Here is a 15,448-nt window from a genome sequence, read left to right on the forward strand (position 1 = left end):
GCCAGCTCTTGAAATCATTTGATCTGGAGCTGCTAAGATAACCACAGACAGGACTTAAAATTCAATAAATCTAGGGGCTTTTAAGGGGTGAATTAATTAAATGTTTGACCAAATAGAGCAGGCTAATTTTTAAGCTGATAATTTTGTATGGCTCTTGAATTATGTTAATAAATATCCAAATGGCCCTTGGCAGAAAAAAAGGTTCCCCACCCCTGCTCTATACCCAGATTGTGTCTAACAGATCATTTAAGTCTCTCATTTTCTAATTGAAGAAGCTGAAGACCAGAAATGTTTGCTGACTTTCTTCAGGTCACACACATAGTGAATAGAAGAACTGGGATTTGAACTGAAGGCTCCTGAGCCCAGTGAATGCCTCTTTCCACTGTACTATCTTGCTTTATTTTGTTTATATGAAAAATATTTCAGGAGAGTACACAGCATGACTTGCTATAGGTCTTATATACTTCTTTAGAAACACCCCTATCCAAAAACTTGGCAAGACAGAAAATGAGGTATCTCTAAATATCCTCATCAAACGTTAGACTTTCTAGGAGGAAAAGAGGACAAAGAAAGGGGGAAAGACCATATGTACAGAAATATTTTTGTAATGGCAAAGAACTGAAAGCTAAGGAGGTACCCATCAATTCTGGTGAACAAATTATGGTAAATGAATGTAATAGAATGCCATTTTACCACAAAAATGAAGGGACAACAGAGTTTAGAGAAACCAACCAAGGAACACAGAGAATAAGGTGTTGAATCTAGAATTATGTCCTGCTTCAGATATATACTAGCTTTTCAACCCTAGGTAAGTCATTTTACTTCTCTGCTCCTTGGTTTCCTTTTCTGTAAATGGAGATAATAATGGCACTTAAAAACCAGAGTTGTTGAGAAGAATGTCATATGAGCTAATGTTATAAAGAGTTTCACCTGCCTTAATGTACCATATAAATGCTAGCTCTTAGTGTTAGAGAAACCTAGGAAGACTTGGATTAATTGATTCAAAATAGAATGAACAGAATCAGGAAAACAATTTTGAAAAACTTAAGTACTCTGACCGACAAAATGATCAACTCTGATTCTAGAGAAAAGGTAATGGATATAAGATGCAGAATGAGACACATTTTTGGATATGAGTAATATGAAAATTTACTTGATTATGCATATTTACAAGGGCTCTTTATTTCTTTGAGTGGGGAGGAGGAGGGTAGTATGGGAGGGAAAGAAAATAAATGCTTGTTAATCAAAAAAATTAATTTAATTTTTAAAAAAAGTCTTTAAGGAGGTTCCAGGAGCCTGCCATATATCTACTATAAGGGCTGCTATAATTAACAAGACCAATATTGAGAGATTTCTCCTAGGTTACAAATGTTCGACATTTGATCTTGAGTGACCTAGAAAAAGAAAAGAAAATGTTGCTTATTCTGAGATAACCTGTAAATAAAGGGATGAGAATAAGCTTAGATCTACAAAGTTAAAATCAACTATAAATGTTTCCATCATGAAGTAGAACAATTAGTCCAGAAGGCTTTCATTTTAAAATTCTAACAAGGTTATTTTCATGCTTTTGGTTCATTCTCTAAATTACAAGCAACCGATTTCTGGATACCTCTTGTAGCTACTACTTACCAACAGCACACTGACTCCTGACCTACTCCTAAACTGTTGTACTTCTCTCTTTCCATACCCTACATTTTAATGGCAATCAAGTTGTCTTGACCAATGGTACCACTTAGGTAACATACATGGCCTAATAGTTTTTCCTTACCACTTCCTTTCTCTTATCAGATTTGAAGGCTAATTTAAGAGACTATAAAGGGAATGCATCTCTCCTGTTCATCTTCCAATATCAAATGCTCTCCAAAATAATAATTATGTGCTAAGCATTATATTATACTAGGCCTGTAAAAATCTAGTGCAAAACTTATAAGTATTTATAAGTATTGTCTCTCAGTGATATGTGAAAACTGACCAGATTTTGGATAAGTAGTGGTATAGAGATGCAACAGAATACCCCTCCCCAGATGCTTCCAGATGAGTCAGTCAGTACACAGTAATTAAGTAAGTATCATGATCAAAAAAAGATATTTCCTGCCTTCAAAGATTTTACAACCTAGGAAATATTACTCCAGATATGCAGGTTTTATAATATCCCATCAGCCATAAACATACCATTAAAAGTACCTTCATGAGGGGCGGCTAGGTGGTGCAGTGGATAAAGCACCGGCCTTGGAGTCAGAAGTACCTGGGTTCAAATCCGGTACACTTAATAATTACCTAGCTGTGTGGCCTTGGGCAAGCCACTTAACCCCATTTGCCTTGCAAAAGAAAAAAAAACTAATAATAAAAGTACCTGCATGTACAGGAAGATAAAAGTGTAAATCTTTGGTGGGATGGTGATTTGAAGTTGAGTTATACTTGAATATAGAGTCAAAAAGACTTACTTTTGACATAGTTATAGACAAAGTTTAATTTTTTCTATCAGACATTTGATATGACTGATTTATCTTGGCATTAAATACTATGCTTATGGAGGATCTTTCTGAACTTATGATTGGTCTTTTGGGCAGTTTGGTCATGCCAAGCCTTATTCAGTATCTTCAGGTACCTTTGACACAGGTAGCTTTTATCTGAATGGGAGGCTCATTTGGCAGTTTTTCAGTATTATCCTTAGAACACTTTTGAGAAAGCAACTATTATCTTAGAATCACAGGTTGAGAATGAGGGTTGGAGGGAGCCCACATGGTAAGGCTTCTCATATAGGTTGCAAAAAGAAAAAAAAATAGTAGTGATTCAGCATTTTGAATGCCAGTCTGAATCCAAAATAATCATGATAGACTAAAGTATTAGGTTCTAAAATAAAATTTAATAGTTTTAATATGCAGATATGTGTAATATGATGGGACACTTATATATACTATATCAGATTACCTGTTATCCTAGAGTAGGGGGAGGTAAGGGTGGAAGAGAGAAAACTTTGTCAAAATGAATATTGAAAATTATCTTTATACATAATTAGAAAAAATTTTTAAAATTTAAAAAATTAATGGTCTTGGGGCAGCTAGGTGGTACAGTGGATAGAGCACCCGTCCTGGAGTCAGCAAGACTTGAGTTCAAATCTGACATCAGACACACATTTAATACTCACTTAGCTGTGTGACAACTTTGGGCAAGTATGAGCCTAATCCTATTGCCTTGCAAAGATTAAAAAAAATTTGATAGTCTTGAATTCTTCGTATAAAAATCAGTCTCACAAGTACTATGCAAGGGAGGCACAATTAGGCAATAGTTTTCTGAAAAAGACCTGGGGGTTTTAGTGAACTATAAGTTCAATGTGACTCAGTAGCAATTTTTAGTAGTCAAAAAAGCTAATATCATCTTGGGTTGTTTTAAGGAAGCATCATTTCTAGGAATAAGAATGTTTCTCCCAACTCTCAAATTCTGCGATTCTAAGCTCTTGACAAGCAGGCTAAGTAAGGGGTTCTAAATGATTATGATATACTTCAAAGAAAAACACTAACTCAATACAAATAGCAAAAAAGGGTTACAATATATTATGCTATGTATAAGCATTTCTTCTAAAATTCTTTCTAAAAAGGGACTCTCCCCAGAATGTAGGCTGTACTCTGGCAGCTTCAGAATACATTAGAAAATAAATGAATACAGTTCCACACTGTGGCTTAGTTCATCATTTAACCTTACTTTGACAGAAGAAATTCAGACCTTGGCTTCAGCTAAGATCACAGCCATCAGTGGGTTTCTCATAGCCTGGAAAATCAGTGGCCATCCTCTACCTCTTTATTCATTCCTCCATCTCACATATGTGTATGTGTATGTGTCCAGTTGTTTCAGTTGTTTCCATTCTTTGTGACTCCCTTGGGGGGGGGGGAGGTGTTTCCAAAAGATACTCAAGTGATTTACCATTTCCTTCTCCATTTCCAAATGAGGAAAGTGAGGCAAACAGGGTTCAGTGACACTTGTTAAAGTGTACTGATATGAACTCAGATCTTTCCTGATTCCAGGCCTGGCATTCTATTTACTGTGCCAGCTAGTTATTTCCATCATTCACATTCAACCCAGTTGATTCTGCTTTAGGTAATCCTCTTCTCTTAAAGATAGATCCTCTTAACCCACTTTGTCATGACTGTCTTATCCAACTCTTGCTCAATTGCAACAAAGAAATGTCTCTTTTCTCTTTTCCCTCCTCCCTTTCTTCCATCTGTAAGTCAAAACAAAAGAAAATGACCCTTCATGATCAATAAACATTTTTTAAAAAAGCTAGAGATATACTTATGTTAAAGAAAAAGAAATTCATAAATTGGAAGTGAATTAATAATTTTTTTTAGAATTACTAGTATCAATGTCTAAATCCTTTGAAAGTACTTTGAAGTCCTTTTAAAGAATTTCTACAAACAATTCTATGTTCTCATTTTCTCCTAATTAAATCTATGCTTTTTCCTCAAGCACTAGCATTTTTTAAAAATATTTATTTAGGCATACAGTTTTGTTGTGTTTTTTGTTTTGTTGCCACAATGCTTTTTTTTCTACTATTTTTACAGACACACACACACACACACACACACACACACACACACACTCTAATCTGGAATTGGAAGCAACTTGTCTGATCACTCTGGAATGATCTTAAAAAAAAACAGATTGCTTAGCCCCTTTTCATTTAGCCTCTTTTCAATTATACTAGTAGCCAGCAAAGTGAGATCAGTAATCAGCACTGCCCAGAAAACTGTAAACAGAGAACAGAGAAGGTCGATCACAGAGACTCCTCGTGGCTCTAAAGGAGCAGTATTGAATGGCTCCAAAAGCTGAGCCAACTTTATTTTATTTAACCAAAAGGAGGAGGTTAATATGTGCAGCTCAGGAAATCAGGAGTAATGGAAAAGGTTACAGGCAGTTGTAAGAAGGAATATCTTTGAATTTCCAAAAGCACAGATAGGCCTAGATCCATGTGTATGTCAGGATTTCAGAATTATGGATTTAAAGTAGGAAATGACTAGTCTACACCATGGGATCCTAGGAATAGGACTGGGAGCTACCTTTGGCATCATCTGCTCCAACCCCTTCCTTTTGCAGTTGAGGAAACTGAGGCTTAAGAAGAAAAGCAATTTACCCACAGTCACACAAGTTATCAAATAACAAAACCAAGTTTCATAAGCAGGTCTCTTTACTCAAAAGACAAGTCTATTTCAATTATACTATGTGTTTCAAAATAAATAGTTAATATCATAGCAAATAGAATATTGACTAAGAATATGGAAGATAGTGTGTTTTTTTATATCACCCTAAAAAATAACCAATTCTTGTACTTTTTCCTGCTCACCAGTACAAAGATTTAAATTATTTCTCAAAGATTTGCTGAATAATTTTCTTATGATATAAGAAATCTCTGCAAATAGGAGGCATTTGATTCATCACTAAGTGATATCAGTCACCTCCAATCAACCCACAAATCAATGGTGAAATATTTATTGAGATTTGCTCAGCATACTCCACTCACTTAATAATAGCTTTTTTCAGTCATGTCCATTTATTTCTTTGGGACCTGATTTCAGATTTTCTTGGCAAAGATGTTGAAATGTTTTATCATTTCTTTCTTCCTTCCTTCCTTCCTTCCTTCCTTCCTTCCTTCCTTCCTTCCTTCCTTCCTTCCTTCCTTTCTTTCTTTCTTTCTTTCTTTCTTTCTTTCTTTCTTTCTTTCTTTCTTTCTTTCTTTCTTGCAAGGCAATGGAGTTAAGTGACTTGCCCAAGGTCACACAGCTAGGTAATTATTAAGTGTCTGAACCTGAATTTTAAACTCAGGTCCTTCTGAACCAGGGCCGGTGATCTATCCACTCAACCACCTAGCAGCTCTACTATTTCTTTCTTTAATTCATTTTACAAATGAAAAAAACAAGGCCAGGGTCACACAACTGGTGTCTGAGGCTGGATTTGAATTTTCAGGTCTGGCACTTTATCTGTTGCACCACCTAGCTACCATATAAGTGACTAAAATATTCTGGGGTTTCATGTAATTAGTAACTATCCACAAATAACTGTATCTGAAGGGCTCATAAGCTATAGGGAATCCCACTCATACTTGGATTGTGTACTAGACATTCTCTCTAACAATGATGGTTGCCTTAGATGGACACATTCATCTCTGTTGAATGTTTTGCTTGATTTTTATGGAAGATCAAAATTGTTTCTTACTGTGATTGGGCTATGATATTTTATTTTATTTATTTTTTAGTTTTAGTTTTTTAGTTTTTACAAGGTAGTGGGGTTAAGTGACTTACCCAAGTTCACACAGCTAGGTAAGTATTATGTGTCTGAGTTCAGATTTGAATTCAGATCCTCCTGACTCCAGGGCCAATGCTCTATCCACTGTACCACCTAGCTACTCCTACAATATTTTACCAAAAAGAAAAACAAAAAAAAATGTGCGTAATGTAACCAAAGTAATAATGAGATCAAGATGATGACAGGAAAATTAGTGGTGCCTCCATAAGGATGAGAGTTCTTCAAAGTGAAAAACTCACCACTGTAGTGGTGAGTTTTACCCTGTAGTTGTAAAGCTCACAAGCCTGAAAAGTTCACAGAAGCAAAATAGACCTAGGCAAGAGTTTAGTAATAAGTCCAGAAAGAACTTTGAGGAAAGAAGAGAGAAGGAAAGGACAGGGAGACAGGAGAGGGAGAAGAAAAGCTTAGATCAACATAAATCCAGCCATATGGAACTGGGACCATTTAGTTCTAGCAGCATAGGTCAGGAACATGTGGTTCTAGCTTTAAAAGAGAAAGTAGCCATCCTGCAAAGAAAAAAAAGAGTTCCACTCTGAAGTACTTTGATTAAAAACATTTTCATGATGGGTTGTACAAGGGTGGTGCCTGGGGCGGGGTATCCTGCTTCAATGGGTCAATAGATAGGCTGTAACATGCTCTATTGGTATTCACACAACATAAAGTTTGCCAGAATGGGTAAGCAATGAATGACTTATAATCTTTTTATGGAGGATATACAGGGGACATGAGTAAATAGAATGATCAGGTAGTGAATAGTTTGGGATCTCTACCATTGGAGGAAATATCCAGACAGATTATAGCACAGAGCCATCAAGACTCAAAGTATTCCCCATGTGGCATCATGGGGGTTACAGAAGTATTAGGCACAGGTCTTGTACTCTACCCTTCTCATTGAGTAATGAAGGACTAGCTGAAACTCAGAAAATGTCACAAAAATCACAGATGAAAAGGTTCTAACTCTAAACAAGGTAGGATTATTTTGTCTAATCTCCCATCTTAAAGTACCCCTAGATGTATCTCCTGAAACCTCAGTTTCTTTCTGAGATCAATATTGTCTAATGGAGGGCACAGTGAGCATGCATACAAAAAGCTAGGGTTCAAATCTTGACTCTACTACTTACTAGAAATGGCCTACATTTTCTCAAACATAAATTGAAAAGTTTGAACTAGTTGATCCTTTCTAGAGCTAAATCTATACTGGGTCCTATTTAATTCACCCATATAACTCTATTTGGGGAGTGGTACTCCATCAAAATTACTAATAAAATTTCTCAAGATCTTCCTTTATAGGTATTTCCCTTTTCCTTAATTTCACCTAATAAATATCTAGCCTTCTCCTGGAAAGTCTCTTCCTGCAGTGATCTACCTTAAATTTAGTCATCCAATCATACCCCACTAGGAAGTAGGGGAAATATTAAACAGAAAAATATGCTTTATAATTAATCTATTCCCTCTTCACTGACCATGTACATTAACACTCAACTCCCCTTCCTCATTATACTGACCAATCTATGAGATGAAATCAAAGAAGTTTTAGTAAATCCCTACCTGCTATGCGCAAAACCTGCTTTAGCCAGAAAGGATTAAGTCTTTGCCCTATCACCCTTCATCTACCTATCCCTAATTACCTTATCTCTGCTTTCTGAGTTACTGCCCCCATCAACATATAATTACCTCACCCCCTCTTCTTTAAAAACTCACTCACTCCTCTGTTGAGTTGCTTCCTTTGGAAAGCAGCCTGCTCTGAGGAGCGTGATTCCCCAAACTCTTCTGCCCCTATTACCCTTCTTTATTACTTATACCCTGATGGTAGCCAACTTGCTCTTTGGGGCTCGTGATTCTCCAAATAATCTCTCAGGTCCCTATAGCCTTCTTTACTATTTATCCCCTAATTATTTGTCATTCCTGAAGCTAGTCTGCTCTTGGGGAGCATGTTTCCCCCACATAACCTCTTACTTGTATACTTTTTCTTGCTGCTCAATCTCTCATGGCTATTTGGGTTACTTAGATTGTTTAGGTTGCTTAGGAATCAGTGGTTTCCTGCCCTTTTGTCTTTCTTTCCCTTAGCTTCTGCTACACTACAGATATTTATACACACACACACACACACACACACACACACACACCAGAAATACTTAAATAAACCTTTTTGTCCCTAAAATTTCTTCTAGGTCAGAGTCGATCTTTTACATGAATTCTTTCATGTTCCGCCAGAACCTTTAGAATCCACATTTTCCCCAGTAACAGCTCCTGCTGGGTGGTAACCCAGACCAGATTTGTGAAGATTCCTAGCATCCAGCATTTACCTACTGGAGAGACCCCAAAAGCAGAGGAAAAAAAAACCTTTGGCTTTTGTTTAGCAACCAGAAGCAACTACACAAAGTTCTCCAAGCATCCAGCTGGGGAGGGAAGAGGAGGGTAGCAATAGGTGCAGTGATTTGGGTGCAAATGAGCTCATAACCCAGAATATCCACTGTGTGACTCATACATCTCCTGCAAGCATTTTCAGTGGTAGGCTTTGAAACTTAGAGCAAAGCAATTTGCAATTGTGTCTAAAACTTGAAAGAAGTAAGAAGTTGCAGCTGGGACTAAGAGAGTATAATAATTATTTAAATATTTCTCCATCTACACCCCAGAACTGAGACTGAGGTTGTTTACCATCTAAAATTAATAGTCAATCAATGCCTAAGGCCATCAGTATTCTCATCTTCATCCTAGCCAAAAATCTGTCCTGAAGGCTCTCCTGAACCCTCTTCTCTTTTCTTCCATCCTGCCCCCTACCAACATTCTATCTCTTACTCAGAGACCTGTAATCAAATCATCATTCCCCACAGCCTTAGAAAAGGGTATGTTTAATGAACTGTTCTTCAAATTTCCTCAATAGCATCTTTGTGACTTGTAGCCTTGGAAGTATAACTTTCTTCCTTGGTCACCCCTCCCTTTTGTGTTTTGTCTGACCAGTTAGAATAACTACCCTGAGGGCAGGACTATCAGTTTGGATAGTAGTATCCTCAACTCTTAGCACACTTTGGAACTTAGTGTTTAATAAAGGCTTCCATTCATTTAATCAACAAATATTTATTATTTTATTATATTATGGGTCAATCACCTTTTTAAACTCTGAATTTACAAAATAAAAAACAAAAGTGGTACATATCCTCAGGGAATTTACATTCAAATGGAAGAGATGACCAAATCAGTACCTATTAGATATAATTTAGAGGAAAAGTAACCTAAAAAGGGAAGGCACTTCAAGAAATGAGGACCTCCTTCTAAAGGAAGGTTCGATCTGATTCCTCAAAGAACTGAAAAGAATCAATTGAGAAGCAGAAGTGCCTCTAGTGGGGACAGCCAGGCCAAGGGTACAAGGATGAGAGGAGTATCACATGTGGCAAGGGTAGCTGATCTTTAGAGGAGATGGAAGAGAGTGATGGGCTTGAAGATTCGAATTATGAGAAGGGACCAGCTCATGAAGCACTTTAAATTATTTTACTCTTAAGGTAAAAGGGAACAACTAATTTATTGAATAGGGGGATGACATGGTCAAATCTACACTTTGGGAAATCACTGGGGCCACTAAAGTGGAAGATGAACTGGAGAGGAGAGAGACTGGCAGAGGGTCCGATTAGAAGTCTATTTCAATACTCTGGGCAAGAGATACTGGGGACCTGAATTAGGGTAGTGGCTGTTGGAATAGGGCCTCTAGCCAGTTTAGGTAGTTGAAATCCCTAGAGCATTATGGTAGCTAAACTGGAGGAAGAATGATTTGAATCCTCCCTCCTCTTTAAGGAATAGCAGGGTCTGGCCTTTTTATGACCCTTGCGGGCAAATTTACTTACCATTGTTTACATAGTTCTTTAAGGTATCCAAAGCTTTTTACCTCATTTGATCAGACCTTTGTGAACAGAGTTCCCCCCCCCCCCCAAATGGCTATAAAGTTTGGTCAGCTACTGACTCTAGACTGGATTGGAGAACAACCAGTAATAGCAGATTTACCAGATTCCATCAGCCCAGCAAATGAATAGACAGGCAAATCTTTCTGCTTTATTAAGTAAATATTCCTCTCAGTTATAACAATTGTCATATGTCCACCATGACTTTAGGAAGGTGATGACATGACATGCAAGTGAATCAAATTTAAGTGAGGGAGAGTCTCATTCTTTCCTCCCAAATCACCTAGGTTCAGTCACAAGATATAGAGTGAGGTGGCCCCAGAAGAAGGGGTAGAACTTGGACTTTAAGCTTTTTCTCAGTTCTCAGTTTGAGGCATCATCAATTCATATGAGGATAATAGGATACACACCACCCAATTGCTAACTTCTTCCTGTTTTTCTTTAAAGAGATAAGAGGATTCAGGACGACCTTCATCCTTTCTAGATGCTCTAAAGCCCCAAGGGCTGTTACAACTCAACAGAAGTGGCAGGAGGCCCTTCTCTCCATTCATATAACCACTATTCTAATTCAGGTCCCTGTAACAAGACTAAGTGAACAGAGATGGAGCTGGCTTTCTTACCATGGAAAGGAATTTTTCACTTGAGATCCCTATCATAAGATATGAGATCTTCTGGAGGATTCTCTGTCTTGAGCATGATTTGGGTGGGGTCCTTACTCTCCCCTGAGCAAGAAGTATCACAGGAACTGATCTCTGGGCTGACAGAAAGTAAGTCTTGGATATTGTTAGAGAATATGGAAGGTCATTTCAAATGGAAACATGCTGGGAGATAGATGAGGAGCTGTAAATGGTAATGAACCATCAGCATATCTTCCACTTAACATGGTTTATAGTTCCCATGTCCTGGAAGTCAGGACAACATCACTGAGAGTGATTTCAGTAGTATATGACACTAGAAAGGCTTCCACAAACTAGCAAGTGAACCAAGAGGACTGACCACATAGCAGATTTTTCTGGATATATTCTGGGCTGTGAATAATACCCAGTATTGCTTAGAATATGCCACATTGTTTTTAAACAAAGTCCAAACAGGATAGAATCACAGAATCACAGGACCTCAGAGTTGGAAGAGATCTCAGGGAACAGCTAGTCTGACTCTAACCTGAAAAATGACTTTCCTCTATAACATCCTCAACAAGCTATCATTTGGGATGAAGTATACCTCCTTCCTGGAAAATAAAGTGGTAGACTATGGACAAGAATGAGGCATATGGCCAATTGGTTTGTTTTGCTTTGTTACAAAAGAGAGTGTCATCTGACAGTGATAGATGTTTCAAAAAGCATCAATAAAACTTTTTAAAGGTATCAAAAATAAATGAAAGGAATGAAATTTAATTTTAAAACGTTTAAGAAAGAAACTAAGGCCAAGGAGCTCAAAGTTCAATATCATATATAGTATCAGAGGTAGCATTTGAACGCAAGTCTCCTGACTCCAGAGTAAGTGTGTTTTTTCCATTGTGCTAGACACTTTCCTGACAAGGGTGGAGGGAAATAAGAAAGAGTCCAGTCACTGGACTAGAGAAGACATGAAGGGAAGTAAGAAGACTGAGAAGGTAGAAAGAGGTCACTATAAAAAAAGCTTTAAAAGTCAAATGGAGCATTTTATATTTAACCCTGGAGGAAATGGGGAGCCACAAGAATTTATTGGATAGGGATTAAGATAGGCAACATGATTAGACCTGTGCTTTAGGATGATCAAATTGACAGCTGAATGGAGGATGTATTGGAGTGAGGACATACTTAAGGTAGGGAAACCAACCAGCAGTTTATTGCAGTAGTCTATATGATGAGGGCCTGCACCAGAGTGGTAGCAATATCAAAGAGAAAGGGGCATTTACAAAAGATGTCATGAAGATAGAAATGATAGACAAATGACTGGCCATTGGCAGGGGCAGGGAAGAAGAAAGAAAGTGAGAAGTCCAGGTTGTGAGCCTTAGTGACTGGGAAGGTAGTGGTACTTTTTTTTTTAGTAACAGGAAAATTAAAAAGAGGGAAGGAATTGGGGGTGGGAAGTTATGGACATGCTATATTTAAGATGTCTACAGGATATCCAGTTTGAGTTGTTTCACAGGCAGTTCCAAATGGGAGACTGGAGGTCAGGAGAGAATTTAGGGTTGGACAAATAGATCTGAGAATAATCTAGATTAAAAATCATAGTTAAATCCATGGGAATGGATGAAATCACTAAGGGGGAAGAGAAGAGAACCCAGGACAGAGCCTTGGGGGAACATCCACAGAGAATGGGCATGAAATGGATAAAAACTCGGCAAAGAAGGTAGAGAAAAACAACTAGGAGGAGAACCAGGAGAGAGCCATATAAAGAAAAATGGGAAGACTAAGGGAATGAGCATTTGTTTGTATGGTGGGGGAAGCAATTGGGGTTGTGTGACTTGTCCAAAGTCACACAGCTAGTAAATTTATGAGACTGGATTTGAAAGTAGGTCTACTGACTTCATGACCAAGGTTCTATCCACTGTACCACCTAGCTGCCCTGGAAATGAATATTTATAAAATGCTTAGTACAGGTAATGAGCAAAGTTATAAACATCTCATTTAATAACCTCCAGAGAGGAGATTATAAAGAAAACAAAGGAGATTCAATGTCAGAGGTTTCAGAAAAGTTAAGAAGGATGATGCTTAAGAAAAGACCCAGCAATTAAGGAATCGTTAATAAATTTAGAGAGAGTTAAACAGGTTAAACATTTCATTTCATTCATTCTTATTTAGTTTTCTGATATTGAAAATAACAAGAAAACTCATCTTTTAAATTCAGAAATATTTACTAGGGACCTAAACTCTCTTTAGGTCTTGCTGGCTTGCCACCCCTAGGCAAAACTTTCCTACAGCTCTTGTCTCTTATTGGTGATTTTCTACTTAGGGCTACAATTTTAGCAAGAACCTCACTTATGCCTAAGACTTTTCCAGACCTCCTTCTTTTCACTTGCCACCTTCTACCCCATTGGGATACCCTTTCCTTTCCCATCTCCCCATTTTCTAGTTCATTTTTTTGGTTCTTTCCTCATTAGAATTTTTTAGGGAGGCAACTGGAGTTAAGTGACTTACTTGCACAGCCACACAGCTAGGAAGTATCTGAAGCTGGATTTGAACTTAGGTCCTGATACCAGGACTGGTGCTGTATCAGCACCACATAGCTGCCCCTCCCTTGAGATCAAGATATTTGTATTCCCTTTACTTAGTAGATGCATACTAGTCTTAGACTGACACATAGTAAATATTTATCTATCCATTAATCATTATACACATATATTCTCATAAAACAACAAATATGCAATCCATGTGATACTAGAACATTGTTGGTATTATAAAAATGGGCTCACTGTAAATACACTCCCGGCAGTAGGTCCAGACCATTTAAGCAGGAGTTGAGGAGAAAGGAACATCTTGGTAGAATTTCCCTATAGGATAAACGAATATTTAATGTAACAAACACTTCAGTAATAGAATATAAGTGATAAATATTGGGTCTCTAGCAGACCAATAGTTTAATCTACCAATGCATCTACAACAAATTCTGAGCCTAAGCCAACTTCTTGCTTGGACTTTTTTCACCCCAGCCCTTGGCTAGTTTTAGCTCCTTGTCATTAGAACATTCTGTTCTATTAATACAGCCATCTATTAATCTGGTTTTAATGCATCACAAGATCAAGTTACTGTTTGAACTAGCCAATGATGTCACACACATTGATGCATATTGTTCTTTGCATCCTGATACTTTCTTCTGGTTCACTATGTCAGCTTTTTCTGGTTGTTATAGAGGTCATTCATAAAAAGAGATACAACTGTGGATCTGAGGGAGCAGGAGGAGGTAGTCACTTGGGATTCTCTAGGCTCTTTTTAAAGATGCCAGGAAGAACCTCAGAGATAGAACAGGTCATTTTGAAGACTGGAAACTCTTCCAGGGAAGAGAAGGAAAACATGAATATGGACAGAGAACTGATATTGCACATTGGGAGTTTTCAAGTAGGTATGAAATGAATCTGAGAGTGAAGGAAGAATAAATCTGAGAAGTTGAAAGGACTGAGGAGTGAGGAGAAAATTCAGTGCATAGGAAGGCAAGAGAACCTGAGAGTATGAATAGTAGGGCAATATATAGACTCTGAAGTTGTTTTCTGCATTGAGCATAGGAAAAAACATGGTGACCTAAATCTTGGTATTCTGTTCAAAAAGTTATAGAAGATACCAGCATGGGAAAGAATAGTGATAAGAAATTCATCAGATTATCTAAATGAGAGGTTCTGAATTCCTACTAGGGTGTTAAAGGAATCAATTTCTGGGACCAGTGAGGATCATGAAAAGAACATTACTCTTGGAGATGGCCTGAGTTCAGTCATTAATCTTCTTTTGATCTCTATTTTTTAATCAGTAAAATGGGGTGATAATAATACTTATATTACCTTCTGCAAACTTATGAGAATGAAACGAGGAAGCAATTTAAAGAATTTTGCCTACCTATTAGTGCTTATTATTTCTCAAGACTGAGGCTGCTTGAATCATCTTGCAAAAAAGACCAAGTTTTCCCACTATCCCACTAAAGAGAATCTTGGCCTTGAATTTGCCCCATAGGAGAACTAGCAACATAGAGCTGCCAAGTAGGATAGTGCAGGATAATAACTCTAGAAATATTATTTCCCCTAGATTTCCCATATTCTTTACTCTCCAGAGAGAAGTTAAATAGGATATGCTATAAAGTTAGAAAATAAATACTATGTATCTCTACTATGGGACAGCTAGGTGGCAAAGAGGATAGAGTGCTGGACCCGGACTCAGAAATTTGACCTGAGTTCAAATTTAGTCTCAGATACTTATTAACTATGTGACCTGGGTAAGTCATTTAGCCCTATTTGCCTCAGTTTCTTCATCTGTAAAATAAGCTAGAGAAGGAAATAGTAGCAAATCAATCCAGTATCTTTACCAAGAAAACTCCAAATGGAGCCATGAAGAATCAGACTTAACTAAAAATATTTACAATTTATATCTTTTTTTTTTTTAGTTAAGTGGCTTGCCCAAGGCCACACAGCTAGGTAATTATTAAGTGTCTGAGATCGGATTTGAACCCAGGTACTCCTGACTCCAAGGCCAGTGCTTTATCCACTGCGCCACCTAGCTGCCCCTATATGTGTTTTAATGTAAGATCCAATGATACAAGGACATATCGCAATTAAAGTCAACCACAACCAA

This window comes from Macrotis lagotis, chromosome 3 (genome assembly GCF_037893015.1).
Source record: "Macrotis lagotis isolate mMagLag1 chromosome 3, bilby.v1.9.chrom.fasta, whole genome shotgun sequence".
Classification (NCBI taxonomy): domain Eukaryota; kingdom Metazoa; phylum Chordata; class Mammalia; order Peramelemorphia; family Peramelidae; genus Macrotis; species Macrotis lagotis.